The sequence below is a fragment of the Peromyscus leucopus genome, chromosome 6 (assembly GCF_004664715.2).
Source record: "Peromyscus leucopus breed LL Stock chromosome 6, UCI_PerLeu_2.1, whole genome shotgun sequence".
NCBI classification, from domain to species: Eukaryota; Metazoa; Chordata; class Mammalia; order Rodentia; family Cricetidae; genus Peromyscus; species Peromyscus leucopus.
Window position 1 is genome coordinate 110,641,412 of NC_051068.1, and position 17,820 is coordinate 110,659,231.

A 17,820-nucleotide genomic window follows, 5' to 3' on the forward strand; every position below is an offset into this window, starting at 1 on the left:
AGAAATACCACACCCTAAAATACTGGACAAATGGAGCACCCTATGAAACATACACCCTTCCATTTTGTTCATGCAATGCCTGGAAACTGCTTCCAAAACGGTCTGTTCAGCTCATAAACCACTCTAGTTTACAGACAATTGCATAGACTGAAGGAGTTATTGCAGGAAAATGTTTAACCCTCTGCTGTGATTCCGCACCCTTCTCTCAGGCGGTATATTTACTCTTGTTCAATTTCACTCCCACTCCCACACACACCCACATAACACATCGCTGTTCTAATCACTCTAGCACAACACTCACTTCAAGTTCTAAATAAAGCCCTGCTGAAAACCTGACTTTTAGTTCAGTGATGCCCGGGCGTTTGTCTTGGTTGGTTTTCACTGTGAATCCTCACTGCCCACCCACACTTTCACCAGCACCAGCACCAGTGGACTTCTATGAGGACAGGTCAGAAACCTGAGTTTTCATTAGATAACTGTCCACAGTTAGCCCTAAGGATTATCAACTCGAAGGTCAGGTACCCAGCAGGGCTGCCAGAGTAAACTAGAGTTCATGAGAAAGTAGATTAGTGAGCCCCACCCCACCCCCAAGGTCAGTCACCCTAACTGGATGATATGAAGGACCTGAGGTCCTGTGATAAAAGGACACTGTTACTACCCCTAGGTCAAAGGGGAAAGAAGAGAATTAGCAACATCTGGCAAGTGCCAAAGTCACAAATGAGGACTGTTAGCCAGGAGCAGAGGCCAAAATGGGAGAGAATTGCCATTCAAATTATTCACCAGTAAAAGCCAAATCTACGCCATGAAAACTGACTGGGTCTCCTTCCAATGAAGGGAAATAAGATTGTGTTTTCAGACGTCATTTCTGTAGTCTATCAGTTGTGAGAAATCCGCCACAACCTCTCCTTTCAACTCACAAGAACCTCAGATCAACATAATGAAACAGCTATTTTCCTCATAACCGTAAACACCAACAGTGTGTTTTCTCTCAACTCTGATCAGCAAAACACAACTGTTACTAGGCTGAGTTCAGGCTGCCCAGCCAAAAGCAGCTTGCTCTCTTTATTACCCTGGGAAGTGTTAGCATGAAAAACACACAGGCTTGCTCAATATCTAAATTAGTTCACAGCCCTCTTTTCTCAAAGCAGCCCAGCATACTCGCTCTTAGTGACCAAGAACCAATGGAGGAAGTGTTAAGATGTGATGAGCTGCATTCTACAGGGAAATCAGAGCAAATGTAAGATTGGCACCTACTTCCACTACCTTTCCACCTATAATACTATTATGAATCTGTAAATGAATAAGTTTGGAATTTCGAGGAGGCAGATGACCAGGATGAAAGGTTCCATTTTCTCACCAAGGACACACATGACAGATGCAGCACTCCTGGGACCCTTACCGAGCAGGCATTGGGTTTCCCATCATCTCAGATCACACCCCACAGTGGATTGTGTAGCTTTGTTCTGTTTCTCTAGCTCCCAGTTTCTTTCTCTGAAAAGTGGAAACGAACAATCTTGCTCTTTGACAAACAGGGTTGGAGCCTAACATACTGTTGGGGTGGGGTACGTGCCTGTGTGTGCCTGTGGGCCGCACATTCATCACCTTTGTTTTTGACACAGGAACTCTCACTGAACCTAAAGGTTACTGTTTTGTCTAGGCTGGCCAGCCAGCAAGCTCCTAGGATCTGCCTTTTCTCCTCCCAGTGCCGGGGTTAGAGGCAAATGCAGCCATGCCTAGCTTTTCGGTGGTGGCTGAGAATTTGAAGTTGGGTCTCCTTGCTTTCACAGGAAGCACCCCTATCCATGAAAACATCTTCTTAGCTGCAGAACTTGACATAATTTATGGCAATTATTTTGAGTGTTAGTTTTGAGATAAGTATTTTATATGACACCTTTCAGGTTCTGAGACCACACAAGGCTGGCTATGCTCAATTCTCAAAGGTTTATAGCTATTACAGGCTCCATGTGAGTTAACATTGACATTGAGGTCTATTTTAGATCAAGTACTGGCTGATTTTTTTTTCTCTTGAACCTCATATCTACAATCTGTCTTAGAGAAAGCCAAGAACAAAGTGCTTTGTATCACTAACCACTAATCCTTAAAGTGCAGGGAACCCTGTGAATGATTAGCTCAGTTTTCAGCTACCAAAGACTTAAAAATACAAGACAAATCACCACTACATACTTTGTTCTTTTTCAGCAAGTATTCCCAAACTGAGAGTCTGGGCCTCAGTTAGGAATCCTTTGCAGGAAACCATGAGTTCTCTCGGGGGAAGTGAGTGGAATTAAGATTTAAGATACCCTTGCCAGCCTATTTATGCTTTCCTGGAAGAAAGTCACACTTCAGTTAAGGAGTGGTAAAAGAAGTATTTGAAAGTGGCCCAATGTTCTCAATTAACTCGAGGCTCACCTTTGCCTTGGTCGCAATGGAGCAAAACTGTTGGTATGGGGGTGGGGGGAGGGGATGGGGCATGGCTGTCTTGGCTTGGACCTCAGTTACTTAACCACACACAGAAAGGGACTGTAGTAGAAATCTGAAGAGGATTTTCACCCCCTTGGGGCTTTGTGTAGAGCAAGAGAACTTGCCTTCTTCTCCCAGCTGGAATGTGGGTTTGGCTAAGAAAGGAGACGTTTCTTATGACCAGAAATTGGGACCCATGAAGGCAATGCTTTTTCTGAAATGTGGGGCATGTGCTTGCAGCTTGAGGGGTTCCTTCTGTGTGAATCCTAAATGTCCACCGGTGCTTCACTGTAGCATCTGGGAGAGAGAACTGACCACTGTGTAGGCTCAATGCTACTACTGATCATCCATCCGAAAAGGGTTTGGGGTGGGGCTTCTTAGGGAGTCCTGGGGCCTGCCACAGGGTAAGGGAAAGTTGGCCCTCATGGCGGGAGCTCTGAAAATAAGAGTCTACTTCTGGGAGAGGCTGGCTGCTCCAGCCTCCACCCACAGTATGTCCAGCTGCTGCATCCTTACCAACTCAAGCCAAGTTAGAAATGTCCCAGGAGCACCCTGTTCTTATTATTGTTTTGTTTTGCTTTGTTTCTGTTGTTTTCTATTTGTTTTTGTCTGTTTGCTTGTTCTGGTTTCCTGAAACAATATCTTATTTTGTGGCTCTGGCTAGCCTAGAATTTGCTATGTAGCTCAAATTGCCTTCAAATTCATGGCAATCCTCCTGCCTCGGGCTCCCTGCTATTGGGGTTATAGGCATGTATCTCTATTGGGGTTATAGGCATGTATCTCTATGACTGGTACTATGGTAGTCCATGGAGTACCCAGATCCCAAGGTGGCCCTTTTGGAAGGATAAATATCTCACTATGTCTTATTTCTGTTCGTGGAAAATTTGCTATGTTCGGAATGTTTGTTTCCCCCTTAAAATTTATACATTGAAACCTTAATCTACTTAATGTTTAAAAGGGTTATTAATGAGTAACTGAAAGGTGACCACAAACGTGGACCTAGCCCCAGAGAGATCGCCAAGAAAAGAAATTCCTTTGCCTCATATTTTAGTATTTGTGTTTAATTTTCTTTTCTTTTCTTTCCTTCTTTCTTTCTTTCTTTCTTTCCTTCCTTCCTTCTTTCTTTCTTTCTTTCTTTCTTTGCTCCTTTCTTTCTTTCTTTCTTTCTTTCTTTCTTTTTTCTTTTGAGACAGGGTTTCTCTGTGTAGCTTTGCACCTTTCCTGGAACTCACTCTGTAGACCAGGCTGGCCTCAAACTCAGAGATCCACCTGCCTCTGCCTCCCAAGTGCTGGGATTAAAGGCATGTGCCACCAAATGAACATTTCAAACATTCTAATTGATTAATTCATTTAGCTCAAATAACTTAAGGCTTATCGGAAGTGTTGATGTTGGTATGAATGTGTCACAAGGATTTCTCTTGTGTTGTCAGTGAAGGTCGACTAAAATGTACTAAAAAATGACAATTACACTGGCCACAGTAAAGGCTACTGCCTATCTTAAGAGGTAGGGAGATGTAGCCTTAGGGAGATGAGTGTCCCATGAAGATGGGCGCTCCTGAACGGGTTTAGTGACCTCATGAAGAAGTCTGAGGAACCTACTCACCTCTCCTAGCATATAAAAGTGCCTGTGTACAACCATGAAGAGACTTTTCACTGTGAGCATGCTCACCTCCTGATCCACAACTTCCCAGACCCTAGGATATGAGAAACCACTTTCCATTGTCTAAGAACCAACTGCCAATAACTGTGTTTTGTTATAGTAGCCCGAACAGACAGTGTTCCCAATTGTTCTACATAGGTGCTGTAACCTGGACAACATATACTGAGAGGAGAAAGCTCTCAGGTGTGTCTGGACATTTCCCTTTCCCATCACACTTCTAGAGTTGAAACAGGGGACTCAGACCATCCTGAAACCTCGGAATCTCACTAGGTCTTGCCACACCCTTGACTGCCAGGCCCATGGACTCACCCAGTGTCTCATACTTAAGAGCTTGGCAGCTCCTTGGCAAAGAATCCTCTCATAGGTGGTGGTCCAGAGTGTAATCTTTTTGCTTAGAATTGTACCAGCTCGGAGCTGAGCTTCCAGAATCAACACTTTCCATGCTTCTGGGAACACAGAATGAGCAGGACACTGGTTGCATTTAAAGATCTCGAGAAGGAAAAGGAAGGCCAGAGTCACAATGTTCTTCCCTTTGGGTAAATATTTACAGTTCCGTGCGCCAATTACCTTGCTTGGTAGTGTAGGATGCAGTAGATCGGAAAGGATAACTCGGCTCCTGGTGACACCAGAGGATTCTCACACTGTCTCATGGTGAAGCCAGGCAATAGTTCCCGAGAGGCTAAAGGATAACTTTAGAGCAGCGTTCGGAGGGTGTGAGGAGCAGAGCTCCATGATGAAAGGTGCTTTCTTCCTCAGCTACGAGCTTTCGCGGCTCTGTGACTCTCACAGTGGCACCTTTGACTTTGGCACAGGCCCACTTCAGATTGACAAGAGGATGAGATCAGTGAGCCCAATGAAAGTCTGTTGTGAAGAGCAGAAAAGGAAGTCAGTGATGTCCACAGGAGGCCTCACTGTCTTTGTCAGTATTTGAAAGGACCAAGCGGTTGCCATGACAGGCTGCTCAGTCTTCTCTCAGAGATCAGGCCTCATTTTCAGTTTCCTGAGGCTTGAGCAAGCAGTTTCTGGGAGGGCCATGAACAAAAGTCATAGTCCTTGCAGTAGCTCCCTTTCTGCATGTACTCTGACTGCTCAAGGTTCAGCCAGTTGTTTACTGTCTGGGACCTCACCCTCACCAACTTAGAGCTATGTGCATGAGTCAAGGACAGAGCCTGGACCACTGAGTCAGCCCCCACAGTCAGGACATGCTAGGCCCGCCAGCCAGAATGGCAGGTCAAGGTCAAAGCCTGGGACTTGTCCAGACCTGCCCAAAAATGGTAACTGTAACCCCCAACTAGCCCTAGCCAATTAACAGTTACTAACATGATTGCCACTCATAATCCAATCCCGAGTCTGTTCCTATGTAGTCTGTAGACCCCAATCCCCACTTTGCTTTAAAAACCCTCCCCCATTGCTAATCTGGGTCTCTCCTGCTCTGCTGCTGCATCAGACGGACAGAGAGTCCCGAGTTAACTCATAATACAAAAAAGACTCCTTGCTTTTGCATGAGATTCGGTCTCTTGGTGGTCTTTGGGGGACTCTGGGTACAACAGTATTAACTGTGTACACGTGCGGAGCGGAGCAGCGATCTGATACCTGTGTACAGCGCGAAAGGATGGAATGAAGGCGAGTACCGTTTTCATTCATCAAAGTGTGTTTTCACCGAGGAGGATATCTTCACACTTCCTTTACACAAAACAACTCCCTGTGTGATCAGTTTGTGTGATCTATCAACACTTCCACCACATTCCAGCGGCCAGCCTTCTCTGTCCCATCATGTCCACAGGAAACGTGTTATATGCCTAGCTGAAAGAAAGTGCCCAAAGTCTTCAATCTAAAAACAGAGCAAACCAAATGAAGCTGAAATCTGTGATGGAAAACAATGACTAATAATATAATATGAATAATAATACATATGGTGAGCAGGTGTCAACCTGCAAAAGAAAACATTTTGGAGTTAGAAGCACAGAGCTAGAAATGACCTCAAATGTATTCAAATTCAACCTTATTTACAGATGAGGTGGGTGCAGGGATCGGTGGAAGACTGGCGGGGTTCAAAGCAGACCCATGGCTGCTTCTGAAGGCAGTTCCTTCTGAGCCTTGAACGCTCACTTTCCAGAAGCCAATGTGTCTTGTCCTTGTCGAGCTTTGGAACAGACGGAACTGTTCTCAGCTTGTGAAAAGGCCAGAGAACAGTGTGTGCTCTGCAGCATCCCAAACAATTCTCATCCCTGCTTAGAAGCCCCCTAGCAGCCATCCATTGAGACGACCCCTCCCATCTGGTGCTGGGCCTCACCCCGCTGTGGTCTGCCAAAGTGTTGTGTAATTTCTGCTAGAGCACATCCAAGTCAGATAAATCACAGTCCTCCCCGTAATTCTGCTCAGCAGCTGAGAGAATAAGCAAAGGACGCAAGTGGACACAAATGCGAAGGTGAGGTAGAAATGCACCAAGCCAATGAAGAACGATCCATACCACTTCAACAGAGAAAGCCGGTTCCGCAGGCTTGGACACTGATCATCGCGTTAGATTCAACGGCCTCTTTCTAGGCCCTAGCTCCCCTAGCTGCCTCCCTCACAGGCTGCGAGATGGGTCTGATGGCCCCACATCAGCCTTGGTTTGCAGGCCGAAGGTAACTGTCTATATTGTCCCTGAGCTTCTTTCTACGCAAAACAAACAGCCTGGTTTCTGTGACCTGTCTGTCAGTTACGTATCTTCAGTTATGTTTACACTCCTCTTTTCCCCACAGGGATTACAAGTACACACACAGTTCCTCTTGGCACAGCCCTCTACTCATGCTTTTGCCTTTCTTTCTTATATTTAATTTGAGATAGTTTCTAGTTTTCTTTTTCTTTCAAAATAATTTTTTCTCTTCTGCAACATCTAGTCTGCTATTTATTCTACTGAGAGTATTTTTATCTACATGTCTAGAAGTTCAACTGGGATACTTTTCTTATGATAGTAAAACATCATAAAAATCACCACTTTAATCATTTGGGGTATGGTATTCAGTAATGCTGCCTTTACTTAGATTATTAAGACACACCTCCACAAATCTTTATCTTGCAAGACTGAAGCAGTGCATTTTTGGAGATTATTATATAATCACGTCATTTCCTCTTCCTCCCTCACTCTCTTTCAAGTTCAGGGTCTCACTTTTCATTAATTGCTGTTCTATACATAAATATGCATACATATACCTTCCTAAAGCAACCTGCTCGGTCTGTATCATGTTACTTCTCCGAATATGTTTTCAGAGCTGGCCATTTGGTATCGGATAATCTACCCATGTGCTCTTCCCACACTCAGAATTCCTTAGTTGCCTCTAGCTTTTTGTGTAGAGTTGAGGTCTCATGGGCTTTCCCCTGCCCACGTTACCATGTCTACTGTTATTCTTGTTCAGCTCGTGGTTAGGGGTCATGGTGAGACTTTGTGGGTGTAGCTTCCGACATTATACTAGGAGACACAGTCTCAGCAAACTTCCTTGTCCTCTGGCTCTTACAGCCCCTCTTCCACGATGCTCCCCGAGCCAGAGGCTAGGGGAGCTGTGTTTAATTAGATCATTTGGGGCGGGCTCCACAGCTCTGCATTTTAATTATAGTAACTGTCAATGACAGCTGAGATCTGGAAGTAATTTCTCATCAGAGGTTCCTTTTCATTGTACTGACTTTGTCCTTGAATAAGCAAAAATGCGTTTCTCATGTGTCTCTTGTTGCTTTTATCTCCCATAAGTTTGATGTTAGAGTCAAGAAATGATGACTCAAAGGGAGAGGTATTACCTACAAGCCTGATGACCTGGGTTTGATCCGTGGAACCCTACATGATGGAAGAGAACTGACTCCTGCAAGATGTCCTCTGACCTTCACATTCATGCTGTGGCATGTGCCTACACACACACACACACACACACACACACACACACACACAGCCATAAAAAAGTGAAAAATACAAAAAACAATTGCCAAATCTAACAAAAGCTTTGATGTAGCAGGAATCTTTAAAGTTCTTATGAATGAGTGCCACCATTTTCTAGCCTTTGTATCTAGTGGCTGTCTGTTCTCTGACCCCAGATAAATTTATTAGAGTACACAATATTTTGGGGAACACAATACCACCACATTTCCTCTCTTTTTGTCTAAAATTAAAGAAAGCTTGTAACTAATACAAGAAATACTATCCAATAAGTATATATATACAGCCAAAAATTACATTAATGATATCTAGTCCACTAACATTTGACAGACTCAGATAAAAACTCCATTATATATATTAACAATGTCCAGTCCAGTAATGTCTGATAAACTCAGACCAAAAAATTTTCATTACTTATCTTATTTAAAACAAGTAGTTCCTTTTTAAAAGTAGATTCCATAATCTCCCTTTTTATCTTATACCCATATTCTCTCTTTTTTCTTTTCATAATACATTCAGTAGTCTACCTTTTGTCATTTTTATATCTTCCCCTTTTTCTTCAGTGTAGATTCAATGATCTACCTATTTATCCTATTATTTCTTTATCTTTTTTCTCAGAGTAGATTCGATGATCTATCTCATATCTTATTCTCTTTTTCTTTTTGCTTTCTAGGGGTGAAGATATCTTTACGGAATATTGAAAAGAAAATTTTTGGGTTAATCATCAAGTCCTGTATCATTTGTCCAGTCTCTGCATAATAGGAAAGTTCAGGGCTTGTTTCAAGTCCTTGGTCAAGTAATCTGTCAGGCTGGATCATCTCAGCTAGTCCTCTCAAAATTGTCCTGACCAGTTTGTAGTCCAAAGTCGATTTTTCCATGGTGTTAATCAGCTTAATGGCTTTATCATAGTCCATGTGGAATCATCGTTGTAGGATCCTGTCATCTTTTTGAAGGTTCAAAGTCACTGTTAGGCGTGGTCATGGTTTCATGCAGACTCTTTTTTTTTTTTTTTTTTTTTTTTGTGCCTCCTCTGTGGTTTGAAGCAATCACAGTCTGATAAATGGCTGTCTCTCCGAACCATGAACATTCTTCCCTAGAACAGAAAATCTTCACAATAATTTCTCCCCACCATTTGTCTTGCCAAACTTTTCCAAACTGACCTTTGCTGATGCTTTCTTGTAACACGATGGTCCTGGCAATTCTTCTCTGAACAAGCAGCAGTAAACCCTTCGTCCCAGGTAGCAGCATCACCGTAGTCACCAATAGGATGAGAAGGAGCTGGCAACGTGGAGCAGTAGTCACTGCTTCCATGGTCCAACCACTGATTGTGGCTCCGTCCGGGCCAAAGCTTCTCCCAAGCCTCCTAGGCCGGCCTCAAACTTGGGATCCTCCTGCCTCTGTCTCCTTCAGCAAATCCTACCGGCGTGCGCCACCACAACCGGCCGAGTGTAGCTTGGGCCTGAGCTGGGGCTCACAAGGCCACAGGCAAACAGCTTTTTCATGAATTCGTAACACGAACGTTGGGTGCCAGATGTAGCAGGAATCTTAAAAGTTCTTATTAACAAAATCAAACCTGAGGCGAGTTATTGGGGTCCATGCTGGTAGATCAGAGAGACAGAACAAGTCACAGCTATCTCACCTCGACGGATCCTCAGCTGGTCTTGTCTCCTCAGACTGGAGGCCTCTGAGTACTCATCTGGAATGGGTCTCAGCTGAATTACTGCTCAAAAGCCTAAATGCTTAACCAGCCAAAATCTTCTAGTTTCTGGTCCTCACGCCTTATATATCTTTCTGCTTTCTACCACCACTCCCTGGGATTAAAGGCTGGCTTTCTGGGATTAAAGGTGTGTGTCACCATGCTTGGCTATTTCCAATGTGGCCTTGAACTCACAGAGATCCAGAGGGATTTCTATCTCTGGAATGCTAGGATTAAAGGTGTGAGTGCCACCATTTTCTAGCCTTTGTATCTAGTGGCTGTCTGTTCTCTGACCCCAGATAAATTTATTAGAGTACACAATATTTTGGGGAACACAATACCACCACACTTTGACCTATCTTTTCTGCCTAGAGTTTCATAATTTAAAGTTTTTTTCCACATTACTCCACATTGGGTTTTTTTTTTATATAATTATGATGAGGTCCAGGTTCGTTCTTATTCATGTGATACACAGCATCACCGATCACGCTGAAGAAGTGTTTGGTTTACCTCCCACTGAGTGGTCTTGGATACTGAATAGTGGGAACAGTCGTCACATTGATGCTGAACCCAACCTTCCCAATGTGAGATCACCCCAGAGACTGTCTGCCTTTAAGGCTTTATAGCCACTCTCTAGAGAGAGAAGTTCTGATAAGTTTGAAAGAAAACATAAAAATAAAAGGTCACAGGAGCCTTGAGCGCTGCAAACATTAAGTAGAAGGACAAGGCAGCCACTAACTGCATGCCTGCTGCATGGCTACTTCCTCTGAACTGGAACATTCCATGTAGAGTCGAGAAGTTGCCTCTGTGGGTAAAAGTGCTTGCCATTCATACTGAATCACTGAATTTGATCCAGACCCCTAGGCTGGAAGGAAGGCGAGAGCTCACCTCCACGTGTGCCCCATGGCATGTGTGCCACTCACACGCCACACTTGGGCACTCTCATGCATGCACATACACAATGATAACAAAGCAAGTTTTAAAAAGACTTGAGGTAACTAAACAAATGAAGCTCCAAAGGTTGTAAGGTTCACATTACACTGAAGTAGTAACCCACTGCGTGTTGATCTTTGTGTCTCACTTTTCTGTGTGTCATTATTGTTATGACAGGCAGTTACCGAGGGAGAGGCGGCCTCCCCCTGCTGTGTGTCTGGGCATCCTTGCTGAAGGTTCGTTGATCATGAATGTGTGTGTTGACTTCTAGGATGTCTATTCTGTTCCATTTGTCCTTACATCTAGTTTCATACAGTTGCCTACTGGTATTTCTCTGTGTGTACTTGGATGTGTAGGCACATATATGCATGGACGCTGTGTGTGTGCAACCTCAGGTGCCTGTCTTCAGGACTGTCCACCTTTTTCTTGTTGGGGGGCATGTTTTGCTTTTGATAAGGTCTCACACTAGTCTGGGTCTTGCCAAGTAAGCTAGCCTGTCTGATCTGCACATCCCAGTGACCCGCCCATCTCCACCTCTCTAGCATACTCAGTTATTGTTGTTTTTTAATGTGGGTTCTGGAGACCAACTACATTGATGAGTCATCTCCCCACCTACATACTGTTTTGATGTCTGTAGCTTTGGAATACATTTTGGAATCAGGAAATGTGACGTCTCCAACTTTGTTCTTAAGACTGGTTTGGCTATTCAATGCTGCAAAGTCCAGGGTATGCTGTAAGTTTTTTTTCTTTATCTGTGAAACATTTCCTTGGAATTGTGATATGATTTCATGGAATCTGCAGACTGCTTGGTTGCTATGAATATTTTTACTTCATCCTCCTGGCACAGTCATATAGTTCATGTTTCCTTACAGGAACAGGTGTGATGAATAATTTTACCTTGTGTTGTTAAAGTATATCAAGGATTGGGCACCCAACGACTGTTAAACAGTTAAGAGAGGTAAACAGCAGTGGGCTAGACTATCACACATTTTATTTGTTCATAAAGGATAGCAAGAAGTTTATGCTTTATCTCCTGAGCCTGGTGGAATGATACTGATTAACGGCACTGTAGACCTGTCTAACGTGCCCTGAGAACATGAGACAAGGACAAAAGCACTCTTTTCCTCTCTTCCTGGGGATAAGTTGGGGTGTCCCAATAAGAATTCCAAACCAGAGCCTTTCCATAGCACCATACTGAGCAAGCAGCAACTGGGGCTCTGAGTCTCAGTTCTGGGGGACGTTGATAGAGAATGCCCATTTTCAGGGAGGGCTGGACAGAGTGTGGCGAAAGCTGGGCTCTCTGCACTGCAGGGGCAGCACTGGAGTTGATTAAACAATGTGATTTATAAGTTATGTATATAAAAAGGCGATTGAACCCATCTTACCACTGGGCATGTGTATCTTGGTGTGTCCTCTCCTGTTAAGTTTTAGTTTTTCCTACGTCCTTGGCCTAAACACAGAGCTTATGACACTTTTTATTAAAGCTTTTTGTATGAATACAGGCAAAAGTACCTTGTGATCCCAGCTAAGTAGCTTTCTAAAAAGTTTGGTTTTTCATTGCTCCTCTTTTTTAGTGTGTGTGTGTGTGTGTGTGTGTGTGTGTGTGTGTGTGTGTGTATGTGTGTGTGTGTATGTGTGTGTGTATGTGTGTGTGTGTATGTGTGTGTGTGTGTATGTGTGTGTGTATGTGTGTGGGTGTGTATGTGTGTGTGTGTATGTGTGTGTGTGTGTGTGTGTGTGTTGGTGCTAAATAAGTATTAATTGATGGAGCGCCTCTCTTTTTGCTTTTGACCTTGGTCATTTTGTTTTGGCAAACCTCTCTCTCTCTCTCTCTCTCTCTCTCTCTCTCTCTCTCTCTCTCTCTCTCTCTCTCTCTCTCTGTCTCTCTGTCTCTGTCTCTCTCCCTTTCTCTCTGTCTCTGTCTCTCTGTCTCTGTCTCTGTCTCTCTCCCTCTGTCTCTGTCTCTATCTCTGTCTCTCTCTCACTGACTCGGATTCAGGGGGCTTTGTGATATCTTAAGTTTGCTGTCTAGATGGATGATCTGGTATAGAAGGTGTTACTTCTATTCCTACTGCTTTTGCAGTACATGTTTTTTCAGCCGTGTTTTTGTTTCTTGGTTTTGTCGTTTTTTGCAGTTGTTTCTCTGATGTTCCTGTGTGAACTGCCCATTCACAGCTTGCCACCTGAGTCCCAGCCTTCATCTTAGCCTAAGGTGCAAAACATCCGTTTGAAGACCCGACATCGTTACACTCGGTGAAGACCAATAACACGAATTCCTTCTAAACTGCCATTTGTCTCACTCAACATTATGACCTTTGTTTTTGGGGTACAGTCTTCTTCCCCTGTGTTGATATTCTTTTAAAACCCCATTCCAGTTTGGCCTCATTTACCCCTACTTCCCTTACCTGGATTCAGATGCTGCATCTATCTGAGGATGGATGGCGCAGGCTTAAGTTTCCATCCTATGAGCTTGAGAGCTGACTTTTATAGCTGAAGCTGAATTTCCAACTCATGCACACAGTTCCTAGCTCAGTTTGCAGAGTCTGGCCCAGCAACCACCGTGCACTACGCTATTCTTAATTGAAAAATGTAACGCCCAAGACTGGGTTTGCTAGGAACTGTCCCACAGGCTGAATCCATCTAGATCTGCACCTTTTCCCAAGACCACCAAATGTCTCAGAATGGCTGTCCTCGTTGATTGGGGGGTTTTGCTCTTTATTTTGATTTTGTTATTGTTTGTTCTTGTTCGTTTATTGTGGTCAACTTGACACAGCTTGGGAAGAGGAACGTCACTGAGAAAATGCCTCCATCAGGTTGGCCTTCTGTGGAACGTTTTCTTGATTGATGATTGATGTGAGAGGGCCCAGGTCACTACGGGTAGTGCCACCCCTGGGCAGCTGGTCCTGGTCTCTATAAAAGAGCAGGCTCAGCAAGCCCCTGGAACAAGCCAGTAAGCAACATTCTTCTATGACCCTTGCTTCTGTTCTTGTCTCCTTGAGTTCCTGTCCCAACTTCCCTCAGTGATGGAGTGTGAGCTGAGAGTTTATTTCTGAGTAAGCTGAAATAAATACTTTCCTCCCCAAGTTGCTTTTGGTCATGGTTTTTTTGTAACAGCAATAGAAACTCCAACTAAGATAATGGCATATACATTTTCCCAATGTCTTTTATGAAAATATTACATTTATGGAAAAACCCTGGATGGAGAAAGGAAAGCAGTGATGCCGTGGGGTCTGGCTAGGAAGAGTAAACTACTTTTAGAGGGCAAGGACAACCACCCCTCATTGTCAGTTAAGAGAGGGCCAGATTTCTCACTGACCAGCAGCGTCCTTCACTTTGAAAAGACATAGAGTAGAAGAAAAAAAAAAAAAAAACAGCCAAACAAAATACTTCCCTATTTCTTTTGGCACTACAAAGGGTGACACGATTCAAAGGCTGAGGAGTACATGGTGTGCCTCAAAGATGTGTTTCTCAATACGGATGGAAAAGCCCACCCTGCCTCAGGCCTTCGCTCTACAGGTGCTGTGTGCAGGGATCCTGGCTTCGGTGTGAGGAGGCCAAGGTACTGTCCTACAAGGAAGGAGAGCCTAATAACTTGACTCCCAAAGGTGCGCTGCTGCAGGTTATGACACCTCGGAGCAGATGTCCGAATTAGTAAGTGTCTTAGAAAGTGCACTTTTTCCCACTCCAGCTATTTCATCAGCTGGGGTTGTCTGGCCTGCAGAGATGACACAATCTCGGGAGACCTCTGCTTTTCTCAGCTTGAAATGATTTAGTGTAAATGATCTCGCCCAGCTGCGGAAGCTTTGTAAACCAACCAAACAAAAAGCCCCTGGAAGTGCAATGGGAAAGATTTGTTTTTCCGGCAGAGTTTTAGAATCAGAAGGCCTCACAGAGCAGAGGACCTCTCATTTCCAAAAGGCAAATCTCAGAATTTGTGATAGAGTTTATGAAATGTTACAGCCAGACCATTCCTTGTCTTTTGCCTCAGTCCAGTTACCATGCGGTGCTCCGAGAAAACTTTAATCCCACAGAAGAAGAATTATGTGCCCAACTCTTCTCTCTGACCCTGGCTTCTCCTTCCTCTCTTTCTCTCTCCCTCCCTTCACTCTTTCTTTCTATTCTTTTTTTTTTTAAGATGAAGCCTTTGAAACTCAGCTGTTACACGTGGTGAGGTTTTGCCTGGACTATGGCCACATGGAAGGATAAATGCCATTTTTCTTTTCTTTTGAGATGCAGGGCACACAGAGTGAAATGTGTAAAAACAGCTACACAGATGGCTGTGTGTTTCAGCAGCATAAAGCATGTCTGGTCTGCTAAAGACCAGGATCTTTCCACGTTTTTCACACGTGGTTATGTGGGCAGCGTGGGTTACTCAGCAAGGCCCTGATAGACCTTGAGTCCATGATGACAAGCACGGTACTCAGGAGGAGAGGAAGCAGGTATTTGTATTCAGCAAAATACCCTTCAGCTCTGGGCAAGGAAGAAAGATCTGAAAAACACTGAATTTTCTATCCACTCTATCCTTATAATCTTCTCAATTGACCTGAAACAGCCATATGACTGGTGGACAAATAAATACAGCCCAAGATTGTGTCTACTCATTACCTGACACCTCAAAGAGGACTTTAAAGTGAGAAAATAAACTTTAAAGGCAGGTTTTCCAGAAAGGGAAAATCTTTCTTTCCTTCCTTCCTTCCTTCCTTCCTTCCTTCCTTCCTTCCTTCCTTCCTTCCTTCCTTCCTTCTTTATCTTCTTCTTCTTCTTCTTCTTCTTCTTCTTCTTCTTCTTCTTCTTCTTCTTCTTCTTCTTCTTCTTCTTCTTGTTCTTCTTCTTCTTCTTCCTCTTCTTCCTCTTCTTCCTCTTCTTCTTCTTCCTCTTCTTCTTCTGTGTGGTCTAGAGAATCTAATTTCTGCCAGAATGGGAGAGTCTCTCTCACTTCTTCCACAACAAGCAGGGCTTGCTACAGGATGGACAGACAGAGAAATGACAGACTAAGAAAGGAAGCAGTGAGTCTGGTGCTGGTTATGGGATGGAAATGAGAAAGAAAGAAGATGATCCGTGCAAGAGTCTGAACTTCTTAACCTCCCAGGACTGGGTGCCAGGGAAGAGAGGGGGAAGAAAAAACTGTAGGGCCCTGTTCACTTCTCTGCAAAGTGGCCACTTGCCCAAGGTGAGGCAGAGCCGTACCACAACTTGATTTGGCAACCAGTTGTGATTAGTCAGAAATTATCCTGGAATTGTGCTTTTCAGGGTAGTGTCTGTCACTGCATGACAAGGACAGAAACTGGACGCCCCTTTATCTCTGGATTATGACAGAAGCAGGGAGGAGGTGAGGTGTGATGAAGAAATCAGGTGATTTGTAACCAAATTACAGTCTGCCTATGGGGCCTAGCTTAGGGAGGCGAAACCAGATTCCTAGTCTTGGCTTAGAATAGATTAGCAGATGAGGAGGCCACACAAAGGCCAAGGTGTTTGTTTTATTGGCTAGAGCTAAATTAAGGAAATAATACCAGGCTCTGTGGTATCAGCCCGAGTCCCACCAGGGAAGGCTCTTGGCAGTAAGAGAAGACAGCACCATGAACATGAAGACTCAGTAAAGGGAAGCAGCTTGGCTCTGATGTGCCCAAGTGCCCCTTCGTCTGATGCCCTGGGAGATGATCAAGGCAACCCCAGGACACTGAGCACTTCATTAGATAAAGAGCCCAACATAAAATGTTCGTTTAGTATATTCATCATCATTGTTTACTTGTTTGTGTGTGGCAAGATCCAACCCACATACTAACTTGCTCCCTTCCTGCTTCAGACTCCCTAGTGCTGAGATTACACGTGTGCCACGCCATCCAGCCCTAAAATGTTCATATAAATCATTGTAGTGATCAGCTTCTGAGACCTCATTCCAAAGACATACCGACTGCCTGCCTTAGATGCTGCGTACATACATTTCTAATACAAACACTTACGAAACAGTATGTGCATGCATAAATGACAAAATTAATGATTGGGTGGGGTGGAGGAGAAATACTTACCACACTGGTAAAATACTTACCACACTGTCTCCATCAACAGTGGAGTTCCTTTGCCAGGGAAACACTACCAGGCCACAGCTTTAGTACTAGGCTTACGGCTCCCTCTGAAAGGGCAATCACAGATAACGCTTACGGATAACTTGCTCTCAGGGAAAACTCGATACTAATCATGTACCTCAGAGTGAATTTACTGATGTTAATACAAAAGAGTTAGTACTTTTAAAGTTATTTCTTTGCTACCTTTAAAATGTATAGTCATGACCATTATGTCAAAGACCAAAGGAGCTAAGTAGGAATGGAGGCTGACCTTCTGACCTCCACTGAGGCAGAGGTTGGGCATATCTCCATAGTGTTTTATAGCGTGACTTGGGAGAAAGAGGGGTGAGCTAAATGTCCTCCTTAAAGGACCGTAAAGGACCGACGCCACGAACTCTCAGATGACGCCTGCCAAAATGGAAGTAAGTGGGGGGAGGGGCTGGAGAGATGGCTCAGAGGTTAAGAACACTGGCTGATATTTTCCAAAAGTTCTGAGTTCAATTCCCAGCAACCACCTGGTGGCTCACAACCATCTATAATGAGATCCGGCGTATAGACATACATGCAGGCAGAACACCGTATACATAATAAATAAATAAATAAATCTAAAAAAAAAAAAGGAAGTGGGGAATCGAGGTCTGGATTGGAGGCAGAGGTGACAGAGCCTGGTATAATATTTTAATGGGCTGGGGAAGCATTTAGGAGACCAGCAGTGACAGGAAACGGTGAGATGAGGGATGTAACTGAGTGCAAGGTCAGCGTGCCAGCTTCCACTTCCGCCAGGAATCGTCACCCTTCCAATTTTCACTTCTACTTGTGATAGCAGGGCTAGTGATTTTTGTTTATCATGGTGGTCATCTGAGAAATCTGGAACAACAGCTATGTGGTGACAGCTAATCTCATGGTCACATAAAACCTGTGTAATCCCTGAGACAGTGGGATAGCCGTGTGTATCAGGTTGACAGGGACAACTGTCACAGAGTAATGACTAATAATAACTCCGCTTCCACTCTTGCATGTCCTAGTTGAGATGTCCAGCTGCAGGATCAGCCTGGTTAGACTTCTGTCAGCCACATCTAAGGCAAATGGACCAGCTCTACAA